The following is a 7,502-nucleotide window of genomic DNA, read 5'->3' as shown; positions in this document are numbered from 1 at the left end:
CATCTGAGCGCTTCTTCCTCTTTCCTCTTCCCCCCCGCGCTCCCCTCCCCCGCGGGCCGCTCCCCGCTTGTCGCCGCGTCCCGGCGTAGAATGGTTGCACGGGCGACCGCTGGCTGCAGCCGCCTCCACGCTCTGTGGGGCGCCCAGACACCCGGACACCCCTTGATCCGGTCGCCTGACACCTCGGCGGGCGTCCCCGCTCCCGTCTTCCCCTCCGTGTCCCCCCCCACCTTTTTCTTATACATCACTGATCTTTTCTGGACTCTCTCCCTTCCTCCTTTCTAGCTGGGAGACAGGAAAAGCGGTCCTGTCTGGGAACAGTAAAAGCAGGGCAAGGAAAGGAAGGAGCGGCAGAAAGGAGGGGTGAGTCGAGGACACTGGGGCGGCCCGAGAACGCGGAGGAGCCGGGTCCTGAGCGCGGTCTAGCGAGGCTCGGCTCGGAGCCAGGAGCTCGGACGCGGGCTCGCCGGCTCTCCGCGCGCGGGAAGTCGAGCCCAGGACGCCGCCTTCAGGCCGCGGCGCTGACCCGGTGCCCGACCCGGAGCCTGCAGCCTGGACGGATCTGTGCGAGGCTCGCGGGCTGGGGTCCGCGGCCTGAGTGGCTGGTTGTGTGCCAGAGGATGCGGGACTAGGTCCAGCTCCCGGAACCTGGAAATGTGGCCCGCTTCTCAGTGGCTTCCTGTTCTTGCGCTTGGGCCTAGTGGCCTAGTTGAAGAAGTGGAACCACAGCGTGAGCCGACAGGGCCTTACAGACGTAAGGCTTGACCTTACGTCAACCCCCCACCCCCCTCCCCCGCACCTTACACGGGAGGAAAGTGAGGCCTGCAAAGGGCCGAGCCACTCACCTAAGGCAGTGCTGTAGCCTAGAGGAGCAGCAAACTTCTCCTTCCCCATCCCCCGCCCCATCACTTGACATTGCTGCCGAAGCTCTATCCAAACCTAAGACAAAACGGGACCTTTTGGATGAAGTGCGATTTAGTGATCACTCTTACTTAGCCACTCTAAATATCTATTTAGATGTTTACAAACAGACCTCACCAGTAGGTAGAGTTCACTCAGAACTGACCCAACACCGTGCTGTGTGCCCGGGCCACTTGCCACCTGTCTGTATAGCATGACTGTTCTTTCTCCCTCTTCACAAGGCTAGCGCTTTCTCCTTCGGGTCTCTTCTGAAGTATCCCCCTCCTCAGAAATACTTCCTTTTCAGGCACCCTCATACCACCGTGATTTTTTCCCTCATAGCACTTGGGATGAAGAAGTTATCTTAGTTATGTATTTGTTTACTTGTTTGTTGTGTAGAATGTCAGCTCTAGGGGAACCAGATCCTTCTTTGTGTCTTGCTCTGCACCCATGACACGCCCCCAGCATTCCCCTCCCCCCACCCCACCAGAACCCGGCCTCCGCCTTTGTAGAAGGGCATTCGGTTTTATGTCCTACAGAGGAAGGGCACTTTAGAAAGGGTTAGTTCACCCTGGAGGAAAAATGATGCCGGATGCCAGCATAGTGTCATTTAAAGGAGGAATGGGGTGGGGGCGGTGAAGAGTTTCTTGGGCCTAGACAATATGACTGGTTGTTCCAATAAAGCATGGTGGGGAGAGAAGAAAAGGCACTTATTAAACATCTCTTGAAGTCGTTATTTCAGTCAGTTCTCCAGGGAAACAGAACCAATTGTGTGTGTGCCCACACACACACACATGTATATGTATATACACACAGTCATGGGTTTGCTTAACAACAGGGATACATGCTCAGACATGTATCTTTAGGTGATTTCATTGTTGTGTATACACCATATACAAACCTACATGGCAGGGTCTTTTATATACCTAGGCTGTATGGTATGGCCTGTTGCTCCTAGACTACAAACCTGTACAGCACATTACTGTAGTGAATACTGTAGGTAACTGTAATAAATAGTTTTATGTCTGAACATAGAAAAAGTAATATGTTATGCTACAACTTTAGGACAGGTATGGCATCACTAGGGGATAGGAATTTTTCACCTCCATTATAATCCTATGGGACACCACCAATATGTGGTCTGTGGTTGACTGAAGCATCGTTATCCAGCACATGACTGTGTGTGTGTATATACAATTTTATATATACATAGATTATATGTCTGCACACACATATGGGGGGAGAGAGAAAAAGAGAGAGGAGACTTATTTTAAGGAATTGTCTCAGGAGATGGTGGGGATTGACAAATTAGAGACCCAGGGAAGAGTGGATGTTGCAAGTCTTGAATCTAAAGGCAATCTGGAGGCAGAATTTCTTCCTTGAGAGACCTCAGTCATTTCTCTTAAGCTCTTCAACTGCTTGGATGAGGACCACCCATATTATTCAGGATAATCTTTTTAAAGTCTACTGACTTTAATGTTAATTACATCTAAAAATACCTCCACAGCAATATTTAGACTGGTGTTTGACTAAAGAACTGGATACCACAGCCTTGCCAAGTTGACAGGCAAAATTAACCATCATATTACCCCATCATGCTTGAGGGGTTCTCTGACCCTCAGTTTTCTGACAATCAAATTTAAATAGAGGGATCTATCTTTGTTTATTGGGCCCATATAGCTTAAAGTATAATCATTTTCTCTCCACAGGAACTTGCCATAGGGATAATGGTAATTGCTTAGTTCAGAGGAATGCCATCTGAATAAGAGGATAATTATGTTGTAAGCTTTCTGTTCAAAAAAATGTAAATATGAAAATTTGAACATATAAATTCTATCTTGGTTTTCCCAGCTGCTGCTTCCCAACACTTTTTCTCTTTCAGATGCAGTATGCAGGGGAATTCTAAGTTTAGTATTAGTTTCAGCAAAATACAACGATGGAGATGACTCTCTAGCATAACAATGGATATGTGGTATTCCAAAACTTTTGGAATTCGGAGTGTCTTTTGGCTATGTGCTCTTCAAAAAATTAGTAATGAAGAACTGGGCACGTACTTTCACTTACATTACTTATTTTATCCTCACAGTGGCCTTTCAAAAATTGGGATTATTACCCCTGTTTTACAGGTGATAAGAATGAGGCCTAGATAGGCTCAAATCTTGAATACTTCATCGCCAGGAAAAGCCAGGGATGGAATCATCAGGTAGTCCTTTGGACTACAAGCCTTGTGCCCTTTCTTTTGTCCTTAAGGCCAGAGTCAATAGGGAGTGAGTTATCGGTGGGTCACTTATGCAGACAGAATCACTGAATATTGGAACTTTCTTGGGTTCTCTTCCATTGGTCTAAAAAACTGAGTTAATTTTCTGAGTTTTTTTTTTTTAACAGGGGTAAACAATTTTCTGTTTTAGATCAGCAAATCCATCCCATAGGCAGATACAGGAGAGAAAAATCTTACTGAATATCCGTGTCTCGTTCTCCTCCTACCCCAACTTAATGTCCTGTGACACTAGCTTTATCCCTTAGGTAACTCTTGATTATCCAAATTAAACTGTCCTAATAGTACACATGCTTAAACTGAAAACCCCAAAGTCATAAGAAAAAGACACCATAAGCAAGATTAAAAAACAATTATTTGATCATATATGTCAAAAGATTAATTTGTAGACTATGTAAATAGATAATCCAGTAAAACCACAATCCAATAAAAAGGGAAAAGAATATAATAGTTTATAGTAGAATATGTGCAAATGGTCACAAATAAATGAAAAGATAATCTTACTTGTTAATAAATGTAAATAGAAACAATGGTATATAACCACAATTTTGACAAAAGGAAAAAAGGCTGACAACTTTGACAAAGTTGTCAGGAAACAATCACTCTTACTATTACAACTTGGTGTAATTGTTTTGAAAGGCAGCATTACAATGGTTATCAAAACTGTATGTATATATAGGTACCCTTTGACTCAGCTATTTTACTATTTTAAGTCTGTAAAGACATACAAATAATGTATAGAAACATATATACACATACGTACTATGTTATATATAGTTCATATATTATATGTTCGTGTTTGTATATATACTTATATACACCCTTTAACACAGCAATTCTATTCCTACAACACACATATGAAATATATATAATACATATGTTTATATACACATATGTACACACATATGTGTAATTATGGGACAATATACACATATATATGTACATATATATACATACATATATATGTATTTTATGCATGGATACATATATATGGATAGATTTTACACCCACAGACACATATAGAGATGTACCTTCAGCTAAAGCAATTTCACTCCTATATAAATTGCTACAGATAACTTCTATAAATATGCAGAAATGTTTCTTTATAGCAGTGTATATTAGTATAAAAAAAGTGCAAGAAAGAGAGAAATGATTGACGTACTTAAGAGGAGACCAATTTTTTTTTTTTTTTTTAGTTAGGCCTCATTCATAAAATACAAAACTGTGAAGCCATAAAAAAATAATGAAGTACCTCTATCTGCACTGACAATGGAAGTTGTCAAAGATCTATTGCTAATTAAAGAAAGCAAATGACAGAATAATATGATCCGATTCGTGTTTTCCAAATATGCGAGCTGTGGGAGAGATGTTTGCAATTATATGCACTTATGTTTCTGCAAGGATAATTAAATATTTGTAATAGGGGTTACCTTTGGGTAGTAAGAGTGAGGGTGGGAAAGTTTCAGATTTTTGCTTACTACTTTTTGCTTTCTGGACTGTTGGAAAGCTTACAGTGAGCAAGAATTATACCATAGGAATGTTGGGGCTCAAACCTAGAGATTCTAATTTTGTAGACCTGGAGCTGATCAGCCAGGCTAAATTTTAAAACATCCCCATGGGTGATTCTGACATAGACCCAGGGTTGAGAACCAATTTTCTTAAGCGGAAGGGGTTTTAAACTTGTTACCCTCAAATGACTGCAGAAGCAAACACCATTCTTGTGTAGACATAAGACATACTTGGGAGCAAATGTGGAATAAAGTGTTATGCTTCCCTAGAAAGGGGATGACCTTGAATCTTTCTGTTTATGGTTGTACTTAAACATATTAGAAACTACTAATTTTGAAATAGGCTTATTGTGATAACTCTAAATATCAAAGGCAGTCCAGAAATTAGCAAGTAATAGAGGATGATCAAATGTTTTTCAGGCAATATTATAGGTGACACTTCAGCAGGAGATTCACAGAATGATGAAAGGGTACCTCTGTGCCCTAAGAAAAGTGATAGAGCTTAGAAACTCATAACTCAAATGGAATGAGGAGTCATGCCGTATACATCTTTCCAACAGTCACCCTCCAGAAGAAAACTCTGTGATGACACTCATCTGCTGACTTGTCTGTGAGTTTGTAAACAGAATAAATTGTTTCTTGTTTTATGTTTATGTATTATTGATTATAAATATATTCTAAAATATATAACAAACAATAACACTATTTGCAGCTTAATTAAAGAAAAAATGCAATTATTTATCCTAAGAGAAGAGAGAAACCTGAAGAACAATGGATAATCCTTACATATTTGGTTTGGGATTATATTGAGAGCCACCTAAATACCAAACACTCATTCCTAGTCCTGATTCCTACTCTGTTACCCAAAGCTCAGTACCTAGTAACTGGTGCAGAAAAAAGTGTAATGGAATTATGAGGAAGACCCAATTTTTAGCCAAGACTAAAAGTTTTTAGCTAAGGAGATGGAAGAATTTGTGCACAGATAGAAGATAGATGGGAATTTGTTTAAAATAGAATGGAGACTCAGAGATCATGTAAGACAAGATTCTCATAATAGAGAGCATTGATAATGAGAGGATAGATAGATTATGCATTTGGGGAGGAGGCCAAATATAAGAAATAAGACATGGTTTACTTACTGTAATTGGTCTTAAAGTTTTGAGTGGAACTCTGTTGTAAAATATTTTCTGTGCCAGTGCTGACTCCATTTATCTACTGGAAGTCTAATGCCAGGGGCTTCTGAGTGGTAAGTGGATTAATAGGTGGTTGGGGTCCTTCATAAACTTCTAATGTAATGTAGATCATTGTGAGGTAGTCAGCATGTCATCCTAATACATTGTTATTAGTTCTATTTCCAGCAAAATCTTAGTTTTACGTTTATTCACACCTCACATTAGTAAGTCAGGCTTGGTGCTTTTTGACTCATATGTTAATTTACATTACTGTTCTTAATGTACAGTATGTGCCAGTTATATATTAACTAGCAGCACCAGTGTTAGTTCAAATTTTCTTTTATTATGTAATTAATAGGGTCTATATGTGAAAGTTACTGTGTTTCTGTAAAATGAAGTATTTCTTTTTCTTATGCAAGGAATGACATTAAAATCTTCTGAGTAAGAAATTTAAGAGGCAAGAAAGGAGTAATTTCATTTGGATAGATGAAATGGAGAAAAGTTTTATAGAAACTTTTTGGCTATGAAGGATAGTAGTAGAGATGTTACATGAGTTTGCACTCATATATCAAATTAATTAAAGAACGATTGTGGGACTCTAGGTCTTCTGTCTCCCATTTGAGTTCTGGTTTCCCTTTCCTTCATTCCCTCTTTCTTTCCTGTCATTATAGACTAGGAAGATACTGAAAGTATTGTGGCTCAACTGTTGCTCCTTCAAATAATTTCTAAAATTAAAATTTTCTTATTTTCATATATATGTGATGGTGTATCTAGTTATCTGTTTGTAGCTTGGTAATTGGACACTGTGAATTACACCAACCTAAGCATTATCCTGCAAGTTTTCATCAAATAACTAAACAGTTTCTGTTAATACTGAAAATCTAGTAAACATGTCAGAATTTGGTTATGATTAGTTGCTAACATAAAACATGAGGACAGACCTCACTGTACTTAGAAGATACTGGCTTTCACATTTGCCCCAGAAGGCAGTTCACAAGAGTGCTTCTTCAGATAATGTTTCTAAGTTTTGCAGAGCATTAATTCTACTTACTCAGCTTTTGATAGAGTGGCAGTATATTGAACATTGTAAAAATTATGCCCTATGATTAAAAAATCCATCTCTGGTAAAGCATAAAAAGAAAATGAGCATATATTTCACCATTTAAAACAATGGAGGGAGTAATTATAGAGTCAGCAAAAAGAGAAAATTTTTGCTATTTTTAAAATTTTTCCTATTGACTGTTACATATCAGTGCACACACTGTGTTTTTAGTATTTCCAAACAAGGGAGGGCAATGTAGAATCTCAATGTAAGTGTAAATGAAATCAGTGGTATACATTTGTTGAAGGGCAGTTACCTAGCTTCATAAGATAAATTATTTGGCCCTAGACACTATATTGTGCTTGCCATACTAGGTAAATAAAGTATCATGAAAGCATTCCTAAGAATACATTTTCCCAGAGTTGTTTGAGGTTTTATCAATCTCAAGCTCTCCTCTTGAATCTGTTTCATTCCTTAGTTCTGAAATTACTAATTTTAACCATTTAAAGCACGGGAAATTTTACATAGATTTTGCTTTCATGGCAAAACACCCTTAAAAAATTCATCCACTTTGGTGAAAAAAGACAAAAATGAAGCCAAATGAA

Source organism: Cebus imitator, unplaced genomic scaffold (assembly GCF_001604975.1).
Source record: "Cebus imitator isolate Cc_AM_T3 unplaced genomic scaffold, Cebus_imitator-1.0 Scaffold186, whole genome shotgun sequence".
Classification (NCBI taxonomy): domain Eukaryota; kingdom Metazoa; phylum Chordata; class Mammalia; order Primates; family Cebidae; genus Cebus; species Cebus imitator.
Note: the sequence above shows the minus strand (reverse complement) of the source record.